We start from the raw sequence: 27,441 nt of genomic DNA on the forward strand, positions 1-27,441 counted from the left end.
GGTGCTTCGGTTTCCGAAGTCGCCCGAAGTTTACTCGTGAGGAAACTTCGGGCGACTTCGGAAATCGAAGCACCTCCTTCGGAAATCGAAGGCAGAGGACACGGGGAGGCGGTTCAGGGAGATTAATCCCCCAAAGAAGAGGTGATTAGTAGTTGGGCGACTAAATCTCCCCGAATCTCCAGGTGTGCCCTTACCCTAAGGAGGAAATTTAAGGAATAGTGATCATAATGTGGGATTAACACAAAGGTCCACATTTAAAATGTATAAGCAACTACAAATAACCGTGGAAAGGCCAGGCTATCAGTTTGAATGCAGCTAGGATGAAAAAAAAACAGAGGATTAATGTTTGTTTGATGGATTAAAACACTACTGTCACTCTTCTGGAAATAATTACTACATGTGATTTCTGACCCACCAATTAACATTTGCAGCTGTGTGATGTCCTGCAGACAGCTACACTCAGGGTGTGACAGGTGTAGGACATGTCACCTTTTCCTGTATTTCCAGGCAGGACAAGAATTGGCCGAAAGTGCTGACACAACTGTGGGTAGGTTACTGCGTGAAGGTTTTACTTTGATGAACTTTTCATTAGAATTAATATAATTCAGTAAAGAAAACTCTACAGAGAAGGGATCCAGACATTCAGGTAGCATGAACTTAATGTTTTCCTTTTGCCATCATTTTTCATTTACTTTTTTATAATGCCCTCTTTTGTTATTTTCTTACCTAAACATTTCTCTTTTATTTGCTCATTTGACTTTCTTTCTTCCTTTTTCATATCACCGCCCAATCGCATCAAGCAGGGCAATATGGACAAAGCGTCTTTCTAATTTCCCTCGTGATGTGGTTCTGAAATATAAAGAAGAGGCAGGGGCTCCTGTTGAATTATTCAGGGGTCTCAAGCCCCCAACCAGCAATAAATAACGTTCTCCCTACACTAAAGTCCCTCACTGAATTGATTCAGTGTTAGTACTCCCCTGCTACATGGCCGCAGCTGAGTGACAGTCTGTAACAGCATATTATAGTAATATTGATACCTGCAACAGGCAGTTTCCCCACAGATCATGGCACAGCTCTCTTTAAATGAATGCACCCATAACATAGGCCTGAATAGTTTCTCTCTTGCAATTATGATTTGTCTTATATACAAGGTAGTGAAATAAGCAAAACTGAAAGAGGATTTTGAGAAAAAATTATGTACGTGGGTTTCAAGTGAAAACCCAGTGTATCCAAAACTGTCCCATAACCATGTTCTTATGGGATTCAGATTACTCTATACTGCTTTGTGTTTTCTTGTGACATCCTTGGCACCAGGCCTTGTGGCTAAAAGTAATGAAAGGAACCTGTACTTAAGATATGGTCATAGACAGGTAGTATGCGCTGGGCTCTGTGCATCATGGTGTGCTATGCGCTTCAGCAGGGCAATAAGTAAAGAGACAGCAGACCCAGCAGCAGCTGGGCTAACATGGCCTATAGATGTGACCCTGGCCAATGCTTAGTTTAATTTTAAGTTTAATTTTAAGTATGCAAAACAGTTAATCATGGTGTTTTGTGCTGCAATATCATGTAGTTATGCCAAAGAAATAAAACACTGCATATGTGGTGAATAACAAGCATTGGCATAGGGTCTTCTGTCTGTAATAAAAACGCATGACTATTTTGTTTGGGAAAAAACCCTGGAAGATCATATAAGGAAAAGAGAAGTTGGAGAATAAACCAGGGCAGAGAATGGAGACATATAGGAATTAGTGCAGGATAAATCTTTTCCCATGATAACAGAAGCCTGATCAGGGCATCAAATGCAAACACACACTTGCACACACTCAGCACACAATCAAAAAACCCTCCCAGTCTCTAGTTATTAGACTCTAGTCTTTCACCATCTAATGCTCTAATTTTCAGTGACTGCACGGAACCAGACAGGGTCATGGATGAGCCGTTTTACTTCATTGTTCTCTACACATAGACTGGGACAAGGGGACTGACATTACCTAGGCCAAGGCTTTTCTACTATAATTTCCTCCATACTGACTCCTATAATCTTATTTTTCCCTCATATAATTATTTATTTTTCCTTGTACCTAGTTCCCAGAGTTCTAGACACAATCCTTCACCAAAACCTACTCAGGAGATCCCAGTTTCAACAACTCACAAAAGGGAGCAGGTGAGTTGTCATAACTCTAAGTGCACAAATACTGTAATTATGAATACAGTAATTAACCGATTGTTGTATAATTGATTGACAGCCTTAAAGTCCACTATTGTATTCTGAAAGACAGGTGGACTGCCCAGTGGTGTATACTATGAGTCATTCTCCAATTTTCTGTATACTGAGAGATGCATGCTGCCCAGTTCCCAATACATGATACTTAATAATGATAGTTAGCTGTGCTGCCCAGTGGTATGTACTGAGAGGTTATTAATAATAGTTATTAGTATTATTAATACTAATATTAATAATAGTTCCTGATGCTCAGTGCTGTATACCGAGAGATAGTTGTCCATGTTGGGGCTATACTGCCTAACATATTGGCTATATTAGATTTGCAATGACAGAGACAGAATAAGCAGGATATTGGTGTTGTAGAATGGGAAGAAAATATACAGAAGGGAATAAGAGGAGCCATAATAAAGTATTAGGGAATTAGAGATGCTGCAGTCAGTGAGAGCAGTTATGTTTCTTGGGGTTTGGTTTTCCCTATGGTTGGATTATTCCTCAAAAGGGAAGGATAAAAGCAGGAGATGAAAGGAGAATCAGAGCTGCTGTATAGCTTATCTCTAATGCACAGAGTGGTAAACTGCATGTGTATGTAAAGACCACTGAGACTGCTCTTTTAAAACTGTGACACTGAACTATAACATGATTGTTTGTATACCAAGACCACTGGGTGTTCTCTGCTTGAGCTGCATCCCTGGTTGTGTCTATGTGGAGGTTGCAAACCAATTTATATATAGATATCTCTCACTTTCTACATACCTACAGTATCTTGCCCTTTATCTATCTATCTATCTATCTATCTATCTATCTATCTATCTATCTATCTATCTATCTATCTAAATATCTATCTATTTTTTATCTATCATCCCTATTATAGATCCAATTGCCCATGTTATTTAATTGTGTATGTTTGTGTATTAACACAGAAAATAAATGTACCTTTTCATCTAACTGTTTACCTTGGAGAGCAGACCCTGCAGCCCATTATACCCATTCAAGACACTCCCATACACAGTCTGCAATCTCTCTATAACCCTCTGCACCAGTGGCATAACTAGCGTGCGCTAACACCTCTGCAAAAAAATGTACAGGGGGACCTGTCGCACTCTGATTCCCATCCTCCCACCCATTTCCCGTCCCACCTCTACCAACAAGTGATGGACAGAGCTATGTCTTTTAATCCCACGCTTCCTGTTACAGTTAGAACCTGCATTATTTCCTGTCAGGTGATCACTTTGTCAAAGATGCACAAAATGGTTGCTCAAGGGAAAAGAATTATAATGTCAATGTTGACTGACATCTGTATACCAATTTGCTTAGATTATTTGATAGGTCACTTACTAGGATATAAATTGACCACATTTTCTTCAGAATTTATAGTTTGCCTTTAATCCTGCCTGCTTCACAAACCATCGTGGTGCACTGTTATATAAATGAGATCTCTAACCATTTAATAAACAAAGAAAAGCGCTGCTCTTGGAACATGTCTAAAGGGTTAAGTAATACACTGTAGGGGTTGACAATTTTTTTGCCTTGTTTCGCAGCAGAAATGACACCCATAGATTTGTATGGTGTTGCGTGTCAAAAAAGAATGACGAGTGTCAAAAAAATTTGCAGCACGTCAAAATTTCTTTGACGTCCATAGACTTTAATGGGCGTTTGTGACATTTCGCCCAGTGGGAAATTTTTGGCGTAACGGGTCAAATTCACCCAAGCCTAACACTGTTCTGCTGGAGATTTTAGTGCTTTGTTTAGTAGAAACAAATCTAATAACTGATCTTGTGGGGTTTTTTTGTAACAATTATCTGCCAAAAGAGATAGGAGGTACAGTTCAGAGTAGTATTTGCAGAGCACAAAGTAGGGCTAATTACTGTATGTAAGACTACGCCATCTCAATGGATGCAGTATGTGCTTGGAATGTTTGCCTTTATCTAAAATGTAGCCTCTGCTTTCCATTAGAGATTCTATTATTAACACCCTGGATCTTATTCTTGCGTACTTAGATTTTTATCCTAAATCCAAAGAAACTCTCCAATTTGTGGGAATTAGTATTGTGTATCCAGAGATACAGAGAGAGAGAGATGCTTGTGTGAGTAATTATGCACAGAGTTATGTCTCCCCAGGGAGTGATCTGATATAATGAACATTGTGGCAATAATGAGGGAGAGATTTATTAGGAGACAAGAATGAGGAGGAGCACTTGGGAATCGTGAGGGAGCTGTGAGAACAATCGTAGTGAGTTCTCAATGAGACCATGAAATGAACCACTTAATATGTTTTGATTATTTCTCACTTCTGTATAATACTTTGATTGTAAACATCAGCCCAGAAAGCTTAGTTTCTGTATATATATTACCTACTGAGAATATTTTCTCCTACCTTCCACAAACCTAATTCATTCTGACCACTCTGCCTTCATATTTTCCTCTCTTCGTATCTGGGGTCTAAATCCCTTTTAGGGTGCGATGGGGTAATGTTGTCAATCGCGTTATTGCAAAATATAAATCCAGTTTACCCTCTCCATTTAACTCTGTTATTGTTCTGTTCATCTCCTGTTGTTGCCCTGTTACTTCTCCAATTGCCAACATTTTATTCCATATATTTCTAGTATTATTCTTCATATGCTCTCTCATATATATTATGTTATATATTTCTATTATTATTCTGTATCACATGATATTTTCATATTGCAATCCTGACAGTTCTGCTGCTATCAACTTGGGTATATAGAAATCCATTGGAGAGCTCTCCATGCCCCCACAAGACATTTCTGAGCCACTGTCAATAACCATAGCCTACTTGTTAAGAATTTAGAGCTCTCTAGTGGATTTCATTTGCTTTATCAGCAATGACTTCTATGTAAATGAAAGATACTACTGTTGGTTTTATTATTTATTGTGCAAGGGTTTTACTAATTAATATAAATTACTGTACTTTATTTAATCTGACATTTACTCAGTGTTTATTGCATTCTAGTACAATAGTCTTTCCCAGGCATAGTATCTTGAGACAACATTCTGCAATAACCTATAACCCACTTTTCTCTGAATGCAATTGAAATGACAAGATAGATAATCATGTATAGGTACAGTATAATCCATGCATATTTTATGGGTGTATTTCGGTGCTTTTGTAGTCTGTCAGAGATCACAGGGGTCAAATTCACTACTAGTCTCATTAGGAAGAGAGGTGGCACACTGTATTTGTTATAATATATTATATTTTAAGTCTCAGCTTGCTTCCATTTATCTCTTAATCGGTAAGAGGGTGGTTAATGCCACACCATGCTGATTTGCGGCCTGCGGGTGAAAGAGATGTCACCAAGCTCTAACAGACCAAATTAAAGAAAGCATCTGAACTGCTCATAGAATTCTGACAAACTGATACATTGATCAAAGCAGTATGGCAATTTTTAAAAAAAAAAAAATTGAAAAAGGGTTAATTAGATAATATTGTGAATGCCCAAATGCAGTTTATTTCACTTCATAAAGGTCAGAAAAGCTGCTGTGCAATGTAACTTTCATCCATGTGTCAAGCTCTTTTCATTGGTCCTAAGGGTTTATTCACAAAACTGGTGTAAAGTGAAATCTTTTATGGAGTAACATTTTTATAGAAATAAGATTATATACACAAATTTGATAAATGCAGCATTTTTGTACATTTTGGCTTTACCTTGCACAATCATCTGGGAATACCATTTATGGAGTTTTTTTTTAAGGAATAAAAGAAATCAAAATGTCTGCACAACCCCTAAGCCAACACTCAGGAGCTGAGTCACCACTGAAAGGAGCCGAAAGCCGCAGAAAGGAGCCGAGGAAGCCGAAAGGTAAGTTCCACTGAACAGAAATGGTCAGTGGTGTTTTTTAAACTGTTTTTAAACTGTTGGTCACTGTTGGTCAGGGGGGGCCTGGCCACCAATGTCTTTTTTTAACTTGTAGGGAGTCCATGCCTTGCACCTCTTTATTGGGTAATGGTAGCCATACACACAGAGATCATATAAAACAAAGTTTCATACAAAAATCTATATGTGCCCCCAAATCCAAACCAATAACCGTGTACTATGGGGGATCAGGCAGGTTTAAAAATATGATCTGCTGATGTACAATGGCAGCCAGTTTATGAAGCCTTAGCAAATGAGGAGCCACAGATGCTCTAATTGATTGGAATAATAGAAAGTCTTCCATACCATATGTGACTTCACATATGCTCTCTGTATACCAACAGGCTGATTGGTCTGAGCTTGTCAGAGATCAGCCTGTATATGGTCGCCTTTAGAACACCTTCACCCAACATTTTTTTCATTTATTTCCAAAATGTTATTTTCATCATCCCAGTAGCAGTTTAGTAGGGGATCAGGGCTGACTAGTTTTGATACATGATACATGACACATTTATTAACCTATTTCCCTGCTAAGCGTGCTCTGTTGCAGTTGATATACATTAGTTGCTGATGTTGCATTGATAATGCTGAAAATCAATCTAAGTCGTAGCAAATTGTAACAGTTTAGAGAGCAGGCAACCTGCCTCACTGAGCTACTAAACACAGAGAAAAGCAATGTTTAAATAGTTACAAATCATTTTAAAAGATCACAAAGTAATGGGAAAAAGTAATTTTTGCTGGAATATTGTCTGGAAACAGGTTAGTGTGTGTATATATGTCTGTCAATTGGAGTATAATCTCACTAGAATAATGTGTGACATGGTCTCATAGATTTAGTGTATAAATGCCCTGCAGCAGGGCTAGAGTAGCATATTGCAGGCTTTTGCACCCACAGTTGATGGGTCTGGCACTAACAACCTCTCTTACATTTACAATGTATAGCTCTATAGCAGCAGGATTCTTTCTCTAATGTTAAGTTTCTGCTGATAGCCAAATAGGACTGTCAAGAGTAGTGCTAAAGCTGGAAAAGCAGGGTTATATCTTATGGTATACATATACAGATGGTATACATATAAAAATATATACTTCAAGTGTGTCTAGGCTGCTGGGAGCACAACTGCTTTTCCTTGATGGATAGTTTTTACAGACCTTACTCTTCCTCTGTAAGTATTATAGTAATACATAGAGATTTTAGAGAACAATGCAATATGACTGTTACTGTAACAAAAATGACATTTAACATATTTACATTGATCTTTACTTTGATTAAAGTACCCAGCCATTGTAGATCTTTGTTGTTTTTCAGGGAAGACTCTTAATTAAGTATGTTCCAAATATCATTTTTATAATTTGTGTAGTTTTGTGCCTTTACCAATACTAAAATATCTGAAATCCACGTGGGTGACTTTTTACAGTGGCAGCTTTGCAGACTGACCTGCAAGAAATCCATTGTAGTGTGAGTGTGTTGGGAAGAGGGGTGATTGTAAAAAAATAATGTATTATTCATTTCACTTGCATAACAAACCAGAAAAAGAATCTGCTGTTTTCACATATTTAGATATAAAACTGTAATTTCCACCTTCGGTGTTTATTGAAACAAATTATCATTTGGTTGTAATGTTAAAAACTAAAACAAATTCTACAAAGTGATGGATAATTGGCATAAACATTGCACCTCTAATGCTTTTCTTCAGAAACAAAATTCCACCAGCAGGTGTAAATTGGAAGGAATTGTTAACCTGCACTGAAATATTTGTTTGGTATAAAAATATATGTGCACCAGTCTTACAGCAGTTTCACAGAATGTCCTCCCCAAGGTAATATCCTGCTGTGTTTTGCAATAGCTGTGCAATAAGAAGCCAGGAACAGCCTTCCATTAAGAAGTAAAAAGTACAATGGGATTTTATATATTATATATCACATTTATATACTGTATATCTAGAACACGCATGATACACACCACTTAACAGAGATTTTGTATCATTCATATCAGTTCCTGGCTCAGTGGAGCTTATGATCTCCAAACCTCAGTGTACCTGCATATACTGCAAGCTAGTGACCGTTAAGTTGCCATGGAATTTCTAATATCTTTTCACATTCCATTAACAAATACATATTAGAAATATATTGGCTAGAAAACTCTTGTTTTGGTACATCCTGTGCTTTAGCTACAGTTTTCCTTTAATGACAGGATATATTTCTAGATTGTTTTCTTCTCAGTTACAGAGAAATGGACTGTTTCTGCCTCCACACAATGCTTTGGCTGATGTCCTAACCAGCCCATGGAGCCATTCAATGCAAAAAAAGCAAAAGCATACAAATTACAGTGTTCCTCTGAGCAAGCCAAATGCAAACCCCTCCCAACAAAAGAAAAGGTAACAAACCTTCTAAATATTTGTTCACACACACATACTGTATATATATCTATATATATATATATATATATATATATATATATATATATATATATATATATATATATATATATATATATATATATATATATACTGTACTAAAGAGACATGGATTGTAGAGATACATATTTGTTTTCCCCCCATACTTGCCCAGTGATTCCACCTGCAATATAGTTTACACCACATTTCTGTAAATCAGACATACAAGGTGCACATGTTGGCCAAAACTATTGCAAAATGATTCTTTGTCCTTTCTCTCCTTGTCATGTCTTCTCCTACAGCAATGAGGCTGAACTTCCTGCAGACCTAGTGGTGGCGCATCAGGAACAAGTGAGCAGGGGTAGGAAGTTCATTTATACCAAAGCACAATAAGAATAAAACCAGTGACCAGCACTCTCAGAACTTTAGCAGCCGGATGATTATGATACATTTTGGCTCTCAATGATGAGAATAAAGACACAAAGCAATGTTACTACTGCGAGAAATGTAGTGTGGCCTGGCGGGAACCAGGGACAAAACAAGGATTAGAAGGATAAAACACTAATCTGTTAGAAGATTAATGAAAGCTGGATGCATGGATAATTGTGGCAACATAAAAAGAGGACACTGTGAGTTTCCATTGGAGCATATTAATGCAAAACAAATGTTGTATACAAGTTATTTCTATAAGAAAGTGCGATATACTGTATCTACCCAACAAATGTACTGTACTTTTGGATTTTGGTCTATCTTAGATGGTTTTACAAGCCGTAAAATTATTTACCCCATTATTAGATTGGTTATTTGGATGTTTAACTTCTATTTCAGTGGCTTGTTTACATGGATAAAAGCGAAAAAAGGCAGAGGGAGAATTGGTAACTCTTTAAGGTTACATCGACCCAGTCAGTTTAGGCAGAAGTCTAATTCCATTCATCTATAAGAACTTTAAGGTCAAGCATTCCACAGAAAAAAATATGCAGGGATTGCGTGTTAGATTGGGCTGCAGGACATTGAAGGTGGTACAAATACAAGCCACATTTTTTCAGATTGCAAATGTAATATCTGTTTTGCTAGGCCTCATCAGTCTCCCCCACACATCACCAACTATGGCAAATGTGTTTGCAACAAACAAATGCATTTTAAATCTGCTTTCTGAAGGCTTCCCCATTTGTTTGGCTAAATAATAGCTGTGTTTAGCCTGGGGCTGGCAAAGTCAGTGGAGGCTTTACCCCAGATACATATCTCAAGAAAAATTAAATGAGCAATACCCCCAGAAACATATTTCAAAAAAAAATAAATGATCAATACCCCACTACTCCTGAGCAGACCCTTACTATTAGGCAAAGCCTGCCCTGTGCCATCAGCACCTATAACACACACACACACTGTCTCCGGTCCTGCCAACCAAAAGTATGTCCTTGGGTTACATATACTCCATAGAGAGATTTAATGCCTATAGTCTTCTTGTATTTCCAGTCAGAGTTACCTACAGTTCACTAATAATTGGTTCATTTTCAATGTATCATCATCCAATCGCATACTTCACTCCAAAACAGAAATCTAAATCCATTCAGCTGATGCTTGTATAATATAATATAATATCAGCAACCCTATGCACATGTCTCTCCTGTCTTCATCTAGTTCCAGCTCTGCTTCTGCCCTATTTATGCATTTAGACAGCTGCAGAACAGGTACTAGATGCTACCAACTAGGCAGATCTGACTCTGTGTACCCAAATAAAATGTTTCTTTTCTTTCTTCTATTTTTATGGTTGGCTAAAGTGTTTCATAATACACTTGAATGCAAATCAAAGGCCATTTTAAGGTGTCTGTGTAAATGTTTTACCCAGTACCAGATACAAGGCAATTTGTGCCTTTGTGCTTGGGAGATACAGCTTAGTAGCCTCCTCAAACTGATTGGGGTGGAGGCATTAGGTACATTTCAATTAGCTCAACAAAAACCAGCAAAAATAAGATTTAGAATCCATTCAGCACCCACTGAAAGGGGCAGTGGAGAATAATATTATTTCTGGAGTTCCCAACCCTTTTGATAACTCTGCTCCATGCCGAACAAAGAGACAAAGCAATTGTTTTTCCCTATGATGAAGCTTACACCTATTTTCTTTTGAAATAGGCACAAAGAGAGTTATTAAAGGAATAAGCAGTAACTGAGGAATACATGTTATTTATTCTGGTAGGAGGAAGAGAAGCTATCTACTGGGTAACTGTGCCTCCCTGTGGTTATATAGAATAAATGCAGTGCTTTCAAAAGAAAGGTCAGAAATGTAATCTCTAGGTATCAAGCCAAGAGGAATGCATGATGAGTATTATATTTGTGTAACCCATTTTTGGCCACTCCCCTTGATGCCAAGGTACATCACAATATTTCCGACTTACAGGTCCTGAGTCTCCTTTGCAAGGTGAAAGGGTACTGGGAATTCTTCTTCGGCAGTGCCTCCACCTAATGGGATCCGGGAATACACCTGCGGGTGGTCCATTAGGAATAACATGCAACACACACTTTGCTTTTATAAAAACAAAAACTTTATATAAAGAAAGTGTAATTTAAAGGATAAGTAAAAACACATTTACATCACTCAATATATCCCACTCCCATGGGAACCTGTGGCAGTCCATTTCCTGGCCCTTCATGCCAGGCAAAGTCCCACACTACTCATTTGCAGATTAAAGTCTCAGTCCCTTATCCCAAATGAGTACAATAGGTCCCAAGTAGCACTAGCAGCCCAAATATCTCTCCCTCCGGATTTAGTATTGGCTCCCTCGTGGCAGGCATAAACAAAGCCTGGATCACTAATGGAATATTGCTGGATCCTCTCTTTTTCCACCCTCCCCTGGCATCACTCACCCTGGGGATTCACTCAGACGGGCAGGCTCACCTAGAGCTGGAGCAGGCATCCACAGCAGTGAATCCATTACATGAACGTATGAAGCTTGTGTTATCCTTCAGACATAGCTCCCAGCACTGTCTATAGCGCGAGCACACTGTTGCTGGATCCTTAGCTGAACTGTAGCTCCTAGCACTGTATATAGCGTATAGTATATATCCTCCAGCAGTAATGGCTGACTGAGCACATGGCAATCTCCTTTTACAGTGCACAGCAGCGACACCTTGTGGCTGCTTTTGGGATCAGCCATGCTGCACCAATCACAAGGGCTCTGCCCCTTAGGAAACCCTGTATCCACCATGAGGCTCCGAATGAAAGGAGAACTTAAGCCTCAGGGTCCCTACATTTGTATTATTATTATAAAAAACATTTATAAAGCAGAAATATATTTCATGAGGCATACAGATAACATATAAATCCTTACCAATACAGGAGGGTGAAAGAGGGTCCTTGCTCATTAGAGCTAACAATCTAATTTATTGCATTATATATTTTGGAAGATATTACAGTTGATTTCAATTCCACTTTTGACTATTTTCAGCTTTCATATGTGAGTCACTGACCCCAGCAGCTAAACAAATATTGTTCTGCAAAGCTACAATTGTATTGTTATTGTGACTTTTTATTTCATATCTTTCTATTCAGGCCATATTGCTGGAATTCCATATTGAGACCTGCTGAACAAAATGCTACTGTATATAATTAAAAACATAGATAATAAAAATGAAGGCCAATTGCAAATTGTCTTAGAATAGCACTGTCTAAATCATACTAACAGTTAATTTAAATGCTCTAATTTTATAGTTATTTTTTCTTTGTATTACACATCTTTCTATTTAGACACTCTCCTATTCATATTCCAATTTTTCATTTAAACTATTGCCTGGTTGCTAGGGTTAACTAGGCATCAAATCCAACTACAGGGACCCGTTATCAGGAAACACATTATTCAGGAATTAAGGATTAAGCAATTTTTTGGTAGATTCCATTTTATCAAAATAATCAATTATTTTTTCTGTAATAATAAAACTGTACCTTGTACTTGACCCAAACAAAGATATAATTAACTCTTATTAGAAGCAAAACCAGCCTATTAGATTTATTTAATGTTTACCTGATTTTCTATTAGACCTAAGGCATGAAGATTCAAATTACAGAAAGATCCGTTATCCGGCAAGCCCCAGGTGGATTCTGGATAACAGGTCCCACATCTTTTGCTGTTCTCTCTCTCTATATATTAAAGTGGCCATACACTAACTACCCCCCCCCCCACACACACAGAATCTGAATGATTTACCCCCAAGTTCATGGGCTATGGGCTCATATTTTAAAAAGGTGCTATGTGCAAAGTCCAATAATTCAGCACAATTTGATTGATACTGTATATGACATCAATAAAGACACAATGAGATGAATTTGGTGCACCAATAAAGGCATTTGCACAGATTAAATTGATGAATCAATAAAGGCATGTGCAAGTAATTCAGTTTGCTCATGTAGTAATGTATAATAGTGCAATAGGTGAAGGAAACCCTAGAATTACAGCCAGCCATAGTGTGATATGCCTTGAGCCCTCTTCTGCCAAGTGAAATCATTTTTAAAAATTTTATAAAACGGAGTCTATGAGAGCCTTTCCAATACTGAGCTTTATGGATAAGGTTTCCGGATAACAGACCCCATACCTGTATTGGGTAAAGATATATATATATAGTTATAAGTATAATAAAGTGGCTGAAGTAGAAGTTAGTGGGCTCTGGAAAACAGAGAGAAGTACATACAGTATAATACGGAGTATGTCTCCCTCTCCTGATAACCAGCAGAACTGCAATATATATAATATATATATATATATATATATATATATATATATATATATATATATATATATATATATATATATATATATATATATATATATATAGTTACATAGTTAAATCAGGTTGAAAAAAGACAAAGTCCATCAAGTTAACCCCTCTAAATGAAAACCCAGCATCCATACACACACCCCTCCCTACTCTCAGAAAATTCTATATCTATACTAACTATAAAATATAGTATCACAATAGCCTTGGATATTATGTCTATCCAAGAAATCATCCAAGCCACTCTTACAGACATTAACAGAAACAACAACCCCCGGCAGTGCATTCCACAACCTCACTGTATAGAAACCCCTACGTTGCTTCAAATGAAAGTTCTTTTCTTCTAGTCTGAAGGGGTGGCCTCTGGTACGGTGATCCTCTTTATGGGTAAAAAGGTCCCCTGCTAATTTTCTATAATGTCCTCTAATGTACTTGGAAAGTGTAATCATGTCCCCTAGCAAGCGCCTTTTTTCCAGAGAAAACAACCCCAACCTTGACAGTCTACCCTCATAATTTAAGTCTTCCATCCCTCTAACCAGTTTAGTTGCACGTCTCTGCACTCTCTTTGGCTCATTTATATCCCTCTTAAGGACTGGAGTCCAACACTGCACTGCATACTCCAGGTGAGGCCTTACCAGGGACCTGTAAAGAGGCATAATTATGTTTTCATCTCTTGAGTTAATGCCCTTTTTTATGCAATACAGAACGTTATTTGCTTTAGTAGCCACAGAATGACATTGCCCAGAATTAGACAACTTGTTATCTACAAAAAACGCAAGATCCTTTTCATTTAAGGAAACTCCCAACACACTGCCATTTAGTGTATAACTTGCATTTATATTATTTTTGCCAAAGTGCATAACCTTGCATTTATCAACATTGAACCTCATTTTCCAGTTTGTTGCCCAGTTTCCCAACTTAGACAAATCACTCTGCAAAGTGGCAGCATCCTGCATGGAACCTATAGTTCTGCACAATTTAGTATCATCTGCAAGAATAGAAACTTTTCAATGCCCACCTCCAGGTCATTCATAAACAAGTTGAAAAGCAAGGGACCAAGTACAGAACCCTGCAGTACTCCACTAACAACACTGGTCCAATTAGAAAATGTTCCATTTACTACCACTCTTTGTAGTCTATCTTTTAGCCAGTTCTCTATCCAGGTACAAATACTATGTTCCAGGCTAACATTGCTTAATTTAACAAGTAACCTTCTGTGTGGTGCTGAATCAAATGCTTTAGCAAAGTCTAAGTAAATAACATCCACTGCCATCCCAGAATCGAGCTCCCTACTTATCGTCTCTTAAAAAGAAAATAAGTTAGTCTGGCAAGATCTATTACGCAAAAAACCATGCTGTCACAAACTCATAGTATTATGATTTGCTATGAAGTCAAGTATCTTATCCTTTGAAAAGCTTTCCTACCACTGACGTCAGACTATCTGGCCTATAGTTTTGAGGCTGAGAACAGGACCACACCACATTAGCAATTCGCCGGTACCAGACCTCAAAGAATCCTGAAAAATTAAGAAAAGAGGTTTGGCAATCACAGAGCTAAGCTCGCTAAGTACCCTGGGGTGAATACCATCTGGCCCTGGACCTTTATTTATCTTAACATGTTCTAGTCTCTTTTGAATTTCCTCATGTGTGAACCATGCATCATTAGTTGTATTACTAGAATCAGGACTATCAAGAAGGAAACCTTCATACTGGTTCCTCATTTGTGTAGACAGACGAAAAATATGAGTTCAGAATCTGCGTTTTTTGTTTGTATTCATCAACCAGCTGACCCCCCTCAGATATTGAAGATCCCACCCCTTCCTGCTTCATTTTTTTACTATTAACATATTTAAAAAATAATTGTGGATTTTTTTTACTGCTTGCTGCAATATCCTTTTCCATATCAATTTTAGCTTGCATTATAGCTTTTTTGCATGATTTATTGGCCTCCTTGTACCTTATAAATGTTTCGGCTGTCCCAGCTAACTTGAAAGCCTTAAAAGCACGTATTTTCTTACCCACCTCAACACCAACGCTTCTATTGAACCAAAAAGGTTTTGCTTTTCAAGGACGTTCCTTGCTTACAAGTGGAATATACTGACAAGTATATTTATTAAGCAGCATTTTAAAGACTTCCCATTTTTGTTCTGTGTTTAACCCTGTGAAAAGCATTTCCCACTTAATATGTTGCAGAGATGCCCTTATACTGTCAAAGTTTGTACGTCTGAAATTTAGTGTTTTAGTTACTCCCTTATAGAATTGCTTCTGCAACAGAATCTCAAAGGGAACCATGTTATGATCACTATTCCCTAAATGCTCACCCACACAAATTTTAGAGATGAGTTCAGTATTATTAGCTATTAGAAGGTCCAAAAGAGAGTTATTCCTAGTAGGTTCTAGTAGGCTGGAATAAAAAGTTGTCATTCAGCATATTTACAAACTTACTAGTTGTCTTGGCAACCCCATTACCCCAGTCAATGGGGTACATATATGGGGATATATATATTCTATCAAAATATATATATATATATTATATATATATATATATATATATATATATATATATATAGATATATATATATATATATATATATAGATATATATATATATCATTAGCAGCATTCTAACTGTAGTTCAACAGTCCTCCCCAAACAGAATACTCTAAAGCAGTGTTGTTTGTGGTACAGAGGGCCAGATTTTTCTGGACTACCTGGTGGAGGGTCAATAATGGAAGCCACTGTTGGCCACGCCTTGTTTTAAACTACACCCACTTTAAATCATACCCATGTTACAGAACACTTGAAAAGATCCACTAAGCTAGAAACATGTAGCTCACTAAAAAACCAAATGGTATCCACTGAAGGGATATCACCCATCACTCATATGTGAAAAATCTAAGTCATAATAAAACATACCCATAAATCCATATGACTTATCCACCCCTGTGGATGACACAGCAACCAGGGCTCCTAACAACAATTTTCAAATGCTAACAAACCCCCAGAACAACACCTACCAGGCTCACATCCCACAAGGAGCATAGGGCAGGCAGAGTATGGCACACACAGGCAGAGAATGGCACACAGGCAAAGTAGGGCAGGTAGAGTATGGCACACACAGTGAGCATAGGAAAAAACCCAGTGGGCCCCAGCCCTCATTGGCCCTTGCCGGCCCAGACCCATTCCCTCAATCAGCTGGCCCCAAAAAAAAAATATGCGGCAACTCGCGGTGCACACGTTCACGCATGCGTATAGGGGGGCCCTGGTGTTCGGGACCTGAAGGTTTGGAACCCGGTGGACCCCAATGATCCAGTCTGACCCTACAGGGAGCATAGGGCATGCAGAGTATGGCACACACAGGGCGCATAGGGCATGCAGAGTATGGTGCACACAAGGAGTATAGAGAATGCAGAATACAGCAGGAGACAGGGAAACTTATCAGGACTCTAAAATGAACAGTTCATACTGTGCTTCATAAAGTGACACAGTGCTGGTGCCCCTTCAGCAGTTTGTATGAGGTGTGAACAGGTGAACAATGTGGGCAGTTTCAGTCTGGTCTGAGGTGTGAACATTACTGGCCTTTAGGGTGTGAACAATAGAGGTGTTACAGGTGTGAACAATGCAGGAGTTTAAAGTCTGAATTTGAGGTGCAGTACAGCTGACACAAGGGAAGCAGTCAGACTCTTATGTGGGGGGCCACACAAGGGGGGTTGCGGGCCGCAGGCCACCAGTTGGACAGCACTGCTCTAAAGTATGGATCCTGATCCTGAAAGAACATGAAATCATTATTAGTGCTTTGGTTTGATTCTCCTCCTGGCTCCGGATCTGGCATTGTGGGAACCAGGCTTGACTACCTACCAATAAAAAGTTTCACTGGTATGTGTATTCAACAAACAACCTAGAGAATAGTCAGACAGAAAAACACTTATTTCATTAGCAATTACATTTGCAAATAACTTTTAAAGGGGTGTTTCATACTTAAGTTAACTTTTAGTATGTTATAGAATAGCTAATTCTAATCAACTTTTCCATTGGCCTTCATGCTTTCTTTTTATAGCTTTTGAATGATTTGCCTTCATTTTCTGACTCTTTCCAGCTTTTAAATAGGGGTCACTGACCCCATTTATAAAACAAATGCGCTGTAAGATAACACATCTATTGTTATTGCTAATTTTTTATCACTCATCTTTCTATTCAGGGCATATACTCTTCATATTTCAGTCTCTCATGCAAATCAACCCATGGTTGCTAGGGTAATTTGTGCCCTAGCGACCAGATAATTTAAAGGTGACAACCCCCTTTAAATAATAGTTAGTAATTTGTGTGATTGGTAATTAATATACACAGCCAGTGCATCTTCCAGAAGGTTGTATGTTTTTTTCCAGGTACTCCAATTTCCTCCCATACTCCAAAACATACAGGCAGGTTAATTGGCTTCTGATAAAATTGAGCATAGTGCGGGTGAATATGATAGGGACTAGGGCAGGAAATGATAATAATAATAAATTGGTAAGTTGCTAAAAAGGCCATGCTCTTTAATTAATGTAAGAGAAAAATAATATTAATTGGATCAATAAGGTAAACTGGGTCTGGTGCGGGTCTATAAATAGAAGTGCCAGTAGGGTTTGGGTTCCTTACAGCTTGGGAGCAGATGGGTGTAGGTTGACCTATGTCACACAATGTCAGTTCTTTTGGACCCAATGCTATCATAACACTTTATACTTAGACTAGACAGTGTGTTTGTCCATCCGCATATTCTTAGCAGTTTACCGAGAGCAAGAGCCAATATATTAAGCCTGAATTCCCACCATTACACACTCTTGCACATACTTTATGTGTTAAATCAGGGGTGTCCAAACTGCGGCCCGAGGGCCACATGCGGCCCAAGATGCATATGAATGCGGCCCAGCTTGAAACGCTTGGTTCCCGAGGAAACGTCATGTCGCAAAGGATATAGGAGGAGGGGGGACTCTGCCCATTGCCCAGTTAGTAATAATAATATAATAAGTCTATTTAATATCCAGGTGTCCCATATTCCAGTGTATAGCTCCATCTGGTTATCCAACTGGTATTGTAGTTCTTTTCTGTGTATTTCCTTTACTTTTTCAAATCAAACGTGTTTGTGTATTTCATGTGTGGCCCCAGATAATTTTTATTTTTCCAATGTGGCCCGGCGAGCCAAAAGTTTGGACACCCCTGTGTCAAATAGTGGATGAACTAATTATAGGGATGCATGGAAATGCTGCCTATTAATTTAAAGGGAGAGTTCACCTTTGAATTAGCTTTTGGTATGATGTAGACATTAATATTCTCAATTAGCAATTAGTCTTAATTTTTTTTTTTTTTTTTGGTTTTTAAATTAGTTAGCTTTTCATTACATTCTGGAATTTTAGCAGTTATCTGATTGCTAGGGTCCAGTTTACCCTAGTAATGAGGCAGAGATGTGAATGAGATACTGACAATTAATAGGAGTGAGCCTGAATAGAAAGATAAGTAATAAAAAGTAGCAATAATAATAAAACTGTAGCCTCACAGAGCAATAGCTTTTTGGCTACCAGGGTCAGTGACCCCTTCTAAAAGTGCCAGAACAGCAAGACAAATAATTTAAAAACTATAAAGAAAAATGGAGACTAGTTGAAAAGTTGCTTATTCTATAAACATACTAAAAATGTTCTTAAAAGTAAAATACTCCCTTAACTGCTTGCTTTTATTTTATTATCTTCATTTCACAGTGCCCCAGACACAAATGTAAGCCCTTCCACTAAGCGTGGCCCTTCAGACTTATTCTATAAAGCACTCAAGTCCAGGATCTGGGTCTGCTCCTCATCTATTGCTGGATTGGAAATCTGACATGCCACCCCTGCTTCTCGTGAATACAGCACTGCTGAATGCATACAGGGTTGTATTCATGGGTGGGACACAGGTCTCTGTGCTCCATTTTGGATTGCAAAGGCCTGCAGCAAATATTAAGGTGCAGAACTGCACTCAATAAATGCCCCCTAGTATCTGTCAGACACTGTTCTTCATGATTACTCATTAACACTAAATTTGCAGAAATAATATGCTGTTGCTAATCTCATTGTATATTCGCTGAAACCTATACAGAGAACACAGATAAATACATATTGTCATTATTATTCTTAATGAACAAAGTGCTGACATATTCTGTAGCATTTTACAAAGATTATTTATCATTAACATCAGTCTCTTCCCCAATTGTGCTTCTGTGGCTCTTCACACACATTATAGTTTGTTTCAACAGGAATCAAGAGTCTCCCTCTTAACTTGCCTGTTAGAAAGGTTTCATATTTGAAATAAATACAGTAGTTGAAATAATAACATCTAGATGTTAGAGTCCCCAGCTTGCATTCTGTAACTGAATCTCCATCTCTCCAGTGTGCTTTTATAGAACTGATTACGGAAACCTTGTTTTTATGTGTTTCTCCACCACACGTTGGTTGAGTGATAACTCCCTGCATCTATCAGAGGGATTTTGGGAATTACAGAGCAACTGCAGCTGGAAGGCCACAAATCAGGCAAAATACTGTGTTTGCCCTGTTTACATTCACAGTGTGCTGCGTCTTCCCAGTATTAATGTTCCACATAATCATGTCCCCAAAGTTATCTAACATTCACAGTGAAATCATCCATTCTTATTACTGAAGCTGTAGCTGTATCGTTCATACATTTAATTCGTTTATTTTTACCTGCTGATCTATAAGAACTCTTCAGGTTATTTTTTATGATACAGCTATCACAGGATTACACTTTATCACAGAATGTAACATGCCCATTATGCAATACATTCAATTTTCCTAGATTCTTATTTGATTAGCAGAGGCATTATAACATGTAATCCTTTAATCCTATTACTTTCTTTATTCTACTTTAAACTTTTATTAAATCCACACTGCTCAATCCAGTTCCCTTTTGCTGTGCTTTTTGCAGTAGCACCAATAGTCAAACAGTTTTTTCTTAAAATTGTCTTCAAAATGGGAATGTTCTACAAATTCTGTTCTTTTAATTTCTTACACTACTGCACATTATCTAAAGTATAGGGTAAATGCTCACACATGCACATAAAGCACATTCCTTATGTCTCTGGATCTCCCAAGGTTCTCAGCCCTGAAAAAGTTATAATTCCTGCAGCCCCTGCCTATCATCAAGGGAGAATTAACTTCAGTGAAAGCCATGGATGGATCTTTGGCCCTCCTTCATTGCACCCAAGCTCCGCCTCTGCCCCACTCATTGTGTTGCTGGCCCCCTGGAAACAATGCCACCCCTTTGTTGAAACAGCATTTATTTTCTTTAATGGTGTCATCCTAAACTGTAGTGCTAGCACTCTAATGAGTGCTCAGAAGGCCAATTAGAGTAATCTTATCTTATAATGCAATGTTTTCATGAATTTACAACTTTGTTATGAGCTAAGGACAGGGGGGTTGACTGGTCAAATGTTGGGCCTCAAAGGGGATCTTCATCTAATAAGGTCTGAAAAACTACAGTAATTGCTTTTCAAGTTCTTACCTGTATGACCAGTGTTTTGGCTTTATTTTTACTATATATATTGTATGAAGGATTTTGACTTTTAAATTAAACTCCATTTAGTGCAGAAAATGCAGTGTTGATGCTAAGGCTGTCCCCCAGTAAACATGTTTTCTATATTGCAGGAACGATCAAATTACCGTATGGCCATGCGGCCATGGCAGATAACATCATTGCTCTGCGCCATTAAATGAGTGGGCTGGAGGCAGAAAATAGTCACATTCGAAGTGAGCTAAACCTGCACCAAGATATAGGGAGGAACCTGCTAAGTGATGCCGATATCGATGTTATGACCAAAGCGGAAATTGCGGACAGAATGGGTACAATTTTTATTGTACCTACATATGATATAAAGCATATTATATTATATATTTTCATGTTGGTTTCCATACACAGAGGTCTGGGGTGGTGGTGCCATGTTGTGTCTGTCAGACTGGGCAAATTTATTTATTTGTTTTCTCTCATCAATTTTTCCCTACAGTGACTCTCAAGCTCAAGCTGGCTAGTGAGACATCAGACCTCCGGATTATGAGAGACAGAGTCCAACAACTTCAGAATGAGCTGGTCAGAGTAAGTATGAGTGTCCTAGCTCTCCCATTTTAAGGAGAGGTGAGATTATTCATTTATTGGTTTGCTATTTTCTCCCAAGCAAGTCCTGACTTTAGGTGACTGGGAAACGGGATCACAAGCGCCTACCTGTGAGCCTTAAGCTTAAAATAAGATCCAGTAATTGTAGGCCTCCCCCTTCATCTAAAAATTGGCATATCATGTATTATCCTTGTTATTATGTTTATAGCATTAATATGTAACACAAAAAAAAGAAAAAATGTATTCACAGTGCCCCCATGGGACTTACATACACTGTTACCAGAAAAGTACCAAACACTGAAGGCAGGTATAGCGGGGAGATCGCCTGCATGTTTATTTAGTCACTTGATGTAACGTTTCGGGGGTGTGCCCCTTCGTCAGATAATTGTAGTTTGATAGAGGTGCTGAGCCCTCCAACCAACACAGGGCATTTGCTTTCTGTAGAGGCTTGGGGCTCCCTTGGTACTAAAAGTCAGGCTGGTGCTGTTCTTCTCTATAAGAGCATGCAACATCCATCTACCTAAAGTGCTCCTTGGTGTGCCATGATAGGACTTCTGAGCTGCTGTAAGCTGCTGTAAGCTTTCAATATCCTTTCAGCATCCATTTTACTTGACTGCAAGGTACATCTTTCCCTGTAATGCATTCCTCATGGATGCCCCTTCATTACAAGTCACATAGTAGGGGCAAGAAACAATAGTCAAGTAAAGTCCAGTAATGTAAAGATGGTGGGCTGTGGTCTGGTGCCTAGAACAGTACCAGATCCAAATAAAGGTATAAAATGCACTTCCCATTGCATAAGACTGGGGTCCCCAACCTTTTATATCCATGAACCACATTTTGATGTAAAATTAAATTGGGGAGGGACATAAGTATGAAAAATGTTCCTGGGTGGTGCCTAAAGGAGGCTCTGTTTGGCAGTACACCTGGTTTTAACCAAAGTTTGCCTCCATGCTCAGAATTAAAAAAATAGGCAGTGGCACCTTCTTTGAATCACTGGGAGCAACATCCAAGGGCTCGTTGATCAACTTGTTGCTCACAAGCCACTGGTTGGGGATTACTGGCATAAGGGATAGATGCAGGTGAAAGAGCTTCAAGGGGGAATCAGTTTTGCACTAATCCCATAGTAAATGAGCTCATAATGAAGTAAAAGAGATAAGAACACTTGGTTGACATTACCCAAAGTATACTGATACAATGAATTTTACAAATAAATATATAAACATATTTAATATGACCCATTAATTTGACTCTAATTAATGTGGTGTGTAAAAATTGGTAGGGGTATTAACAGTATCCTTTATAAATGTGAGAGACTGTCGGCATCATGTATCATTCCTGTGCTCTGAATATCAGTGCTTCAGTGTTCATGTATTCATTGGGTTGTAGAATAAAAAGTCAGCATACAAAACACCCATGGATGTGAGCCAGGTCACTTACATACCTGTACGTATTAACAGTATCCTTTATAAATATGAGAGAATGTCGACATTAGGTATCATTCCTGTGCTCTGAATATCAGTGCTTCAGTCTTCTTGTATTCAATGGCTTGAAGAATTAAAAGTCAGCATACAAAACACACATGGATGTGAGCGGGGTCTCTCACATATGGCGCAATGGATAATCCAGTTTTCATGAAAGACACTGCTTTTTCATACCCTGATCATTCATTTTGAGAATGATCGTGAGAAAGGGTTCATCCTCCTGCAGAAGGCACACCAGCAGCAGCAAGCTGTGCTAAACCAGTACCATCAGCGTCTGGATCGATCCAAGACTTTACAGAACAGAGCGCGCAAGCAGGAGAAGGTTGAATGTTTTTGGGGGCTTATTTTATCAACCCAAATCCATTGTTACTGTGCATATATAAGAGGAAGTTTGCATTTGAATGCAGATATCCAGTTATTTTTTTGTATCTGGTTCATTTCTCAGACATCAGCCATACAATTGCAAGCTGTAGGTTATTGTAATTACATTATTAACATCTTATTGGGCAGAAGCCAGCATACTTTTGTTCCAAATCCTGAGACCCACCAACAAGGTGCCAATGAAATAGATCACTTGTGGAAGTCATATGTTTCTCTGGGGAAAACCAGGAGGAGAAAGTAATTGCTTAGACAAAATTGCAATAAAACAACATATTGACATTTTTTGGCTAATTGCTATGCAGGTGATTGAAAAAATGGAGAAGCTGTTGGATCGTAAACTTAAAGATGAGAAAAGGAACAGAGCGGAGGGGGGAGAGAGAGGTAAGACTGTAGCACAGAGGCAGAGGATGAGACTTGAGCACAAGTGAGTGGAATCTGGAAATGAAGACATAAAGGCTGAGAGGATTGGCTGGAGAGGGGGAGACTGGGAGCTGAGAGAGAGTAACGACTGAGTGGTGACTGAAGAGAAATAGAGCTAATAGGGTGTGAGTGATGAGTGGAGAGAATAAGAGTAGTAAGTCAAAATAAAAGTTGTGGGTCAGTGAATGGTAACTGCCAATAAAGAGAGTAAGAGCCAAGAGGACGTTTGTAACTGGTGAAGAAGAGAGGGTGACTCAACTACTAAAACATACAATAGGTGACCAATGAACTTGTGACTATAGGATAAGAAAAGTGTCTGTGAGAGGTAAATATTAATCTAAAATTAAATTTGTGGCCCCCATTAATGGTGAGTCCCCTAGGACCTATGATTGCTTCCCTGCTCAGTATGACAAATTCAAGCTAAAAATGTAAATACAACAAGTTTAGATTTGCTAAAAATATTTTACTAAATGCTTAAAGCCATACAGCTTAATGGCAGTGCATCCTACCCTTTCTGGTGAGCATAAACTCTATGCATTGTTATTTATCAGTCTCTGATGTTCTGCTGCAGAATAAGTACAATGTGTAGAACCCAGTACTGGCTGGTCGTGGCTTCTGAAACAATGTAGCAGAAGCCAACTAAGTAACAGACCGAGGAGAACTTACTTTCACTACACTGTTTTAAGAGTCACAGTGACTCCAGTCCAAACAATAAGATAAGCAAATGCTGCTTCATTTGCTGTTTTTTAGTAGTTAAAAAACATGGTGCCAAAGCCATTGAAGCAGTCCCCATAGCCATTACTATACATTGTCTGACAATCATTTATGTCAGTGGATAGTATGTCACTACTTTTTCCATACTACTGTGGCCTGAGAAGCAGTGATTTAAGTGCTTGTCTGGCGATTTACATGTCCATGGGAGCTGCTTGGGCCACTTTGCACAGCATTTTCCGGCTACAGGAAAAGACTGAGGAGAAAGAACCCAAAGTATTCCAGTGCATTAATATTTTTTTTCATTGTGCAAAACAGTATTTTAGTAAATATCCCCTTAAACCCAAACATGCGTTTGTTTTCATAACTCTGACCAACTAACTGGCCAGTCCTATATCCCATGAATCTTGTGTTGTTGGTACTGCATTTTAAGCAACATTCTAGCTGGAGCATTCTGTCCCTTTGATTTTATTTGCAGGATTTAGAGCCATTATTGTTGATTTGTAGCAATAATAACCCATGATGCAAATAGCACATCATTCATGTTTAAGAACTCATACAAGGGTATGTTGGTTTATTATATGATAATGCTTTGCCTTTCAATCTGATTTGCATGTGTTCATAGGCCAACTCCAAGTCGAGAATGAGATTTAAAATAGGCCCTGGGATTTTAGCAACACAGAGGCCCAAACAGCCCCCCTCCAGCCCAATAAATAGTGACTGTCTATGGTATCTTACAGCAGCCCCTCTGGCATTTGCCAAAATCCACAGATTGCCAGTCCAGGCCTGCAAAACTCATTTCTTATCTGATTTGAGAGTTTGGACTTCAGGTGTTTGCTCCCCCCCCCCCATTCCCTGTATTTATTTCAGTTCTTTTTAACTGTCTTTTTAACATGATCTCTGCATTCCTTTCTCCTTTTCCTTTATACTGTGCTCCTCAGGAGGGCGGCAGGATACTTTGCAAGAGGATGTCCATGCTGCATTACTGTTAGAGAAATCACTTCTGAGAGAGGAGCTAGACGGAATAAGGGTTCAAACCATAATACAAGAACCATGTATCCTGGTGAGATGAATAAAGGCACTTTTATGTAGCAGCATATAAGGTTCTACTGAACCATGTGGGACAAGGGGGTATCAGTGCTTTAGCAATACATTTGAGAGTTTCAGTTAGAGTTTACGGGAGTTTAAAGGAGTTTATACTAAGCAGGGGCTACACCAAAAAAAACCCATAAGGGATACATAAAGGAAACAGCATAAACATGGTCAATTACCTCTTTGAGGGGATGTAATAAGGTTTGTGTATAGCAAAACAGACAATAGAGTGGGGCTTTATGGAATATTAAGAGTTATAGGAAGGGGCGTTTGTATAATGAAAAACATATCTAAATATCAAGAGTTATAGGAAGGGGCTTGTTGTTGAATAATGAAAAAATGGCTGTGGCTGTGAGAGCTGGCCAATGGGAGATAATCTGATAAACTGCTAAATGGAGCACAGCAGTAATTTACTGTGAGTTGTGAGTACATATAAATCACAGGTGTAGTGGATGAACAAAATAAATATGAAAATATGAAGATTCCAGACTATCAAGAGATAGAAAAAGAAATAATAGAAATAGAAAAGGAAGTTACTTTGAGTAACTGGTTAAGCGATGCCAGGCAGAATGCTATGTTCAAATATGTCAGTTCAAATGCAATCCAGTCCTTAAGCCCACCAGAAGAGATGTGCTTCAATGTCACCGTATATTGCTACAATTCCTAGGAGCTATCAGAAGTGAGTCATTTATGTAAAAATGATGAAAATACCAAGTAGCAGAGCTCATCTGATGAACCTGTGTATATGGAGAAGTAGAATGAGTTAAAAGAAAACCTTAAATGGAGCAGTACATTTGCCCAAAGATTTGATCTAGAGATGTGCAGCAATCATACTTTATTCCTGTTGGTTTCAGGAAACATTTTCTGATAGTGAGAAGTTCTCCCTTATGAGCAAGCTGGAGAAGTCTCAGGCAAGGGTACAGAGCCTGGAACGTGAGGTAGGAACCCAACCTTAAAATATAAAAGTATGTCTTACATACCACAAACCTCTCCAGCACATGACCAGTATTTTTCTTTTGGTTTCTTTCCACTATTGCAGCTAGAGGAAGCTGCTCGTCGCATGGGGTCGTGGGAAGCAGCAGTTTAAGACACAGCATTCTGAACAGGAGATGGGGTTCACCCATATAAACACACCAATATTCCATCATGTACCCATAGTAAGTGGAAAGTGCATTTTTCATGGCAAGTATTTAAAGCTAGTCTCTGGGATTAATAGTGTAAACGTTTGAACCTTCACAATTCCAATTCTAAAGTGATACTTATTTCTGAATATGGCAGCAGTAGCATTCACTGGGGATGCCTAACAAGTTTGCAGCCACCCTTAATCCAGTCATTTCCTTGTCCTTTAAGCATGGAAATAAAGTCAGGTAAAGGCTTGATATACAAGACCAAGAAAGGACGGCACTCTGAAGTAAAGCAGGTTTATTGCAGAATCCTGTGGACAACAATCGATTGTTGTCCACAGGATTCTGCAATAAACCTGCTTTACTTCGGAGTGCCATCCTTTCTTGGTCTTGGAAATCGTATGCACAGTGGGGACGCTGTGGACAGAGCACCCGGACCTTTGTGGGTGAACAGCTAAGGGAGTGTGAGTTTTTGAGCGATGGCCTTTGTTTTTTCTTGTTCTAAAGGCTTGATATAACCATGTGCACTGTAAACTGTCAAGCTTACCAGTATAATCCAGTCGTAGAAGGAGCTGGAGCCGTAGATAGTGAACCCACAAGCGCCTCACACAACCGCTACCCACCTGGAGTGGAACAGGGAGCAGGGTTGTGGAGAGTAGCCAATGAGACGATAAACTAAGTACAAGGGATTAGGCAAAGTCGTAGTCAGGAGGTCCGAGGTCAGAAGGCAGGCAGCGAGATTCGTAAACGATGAGACAGGCCGAAGAGTCGAGACAGGCAGCAGGAATCGTAGTCCGGGTACAGGCAAGGGTCGATAACAGGAATTCAAAGAGTATAGAGACGCTA

The 27,441-nt window shown here is 38.7% G+C and overlaps 1 pseudogene; it reads left to right on the plus strand.

Moving 5' to 3' along the window:
- The first annotated feature begins 5,953 nt into the window (after window positions 1-5,953).
- On the plus strand, window positions 5,954-27,053 carry LOC108712335 (annotated as a pseudogene).
- The last annotated feature ends 388 nt before the right edge of the window (window positions 27,054-27,441 follow it).

Source organism: Xenopus laevis, chromosome 3S (assembly GCF_017654675.1).
Source record: "Xenopus laevis strain J_2021 chromosome 3S, Xenopus_laevis_v10.1, whole genome shotgun sequence".
Taxonomy (NCBI): Eukaryota; Metazoa; Chordata; class Amphibia; order Anura; family Pipidae; genus Xenopus; species Xenopus laevis.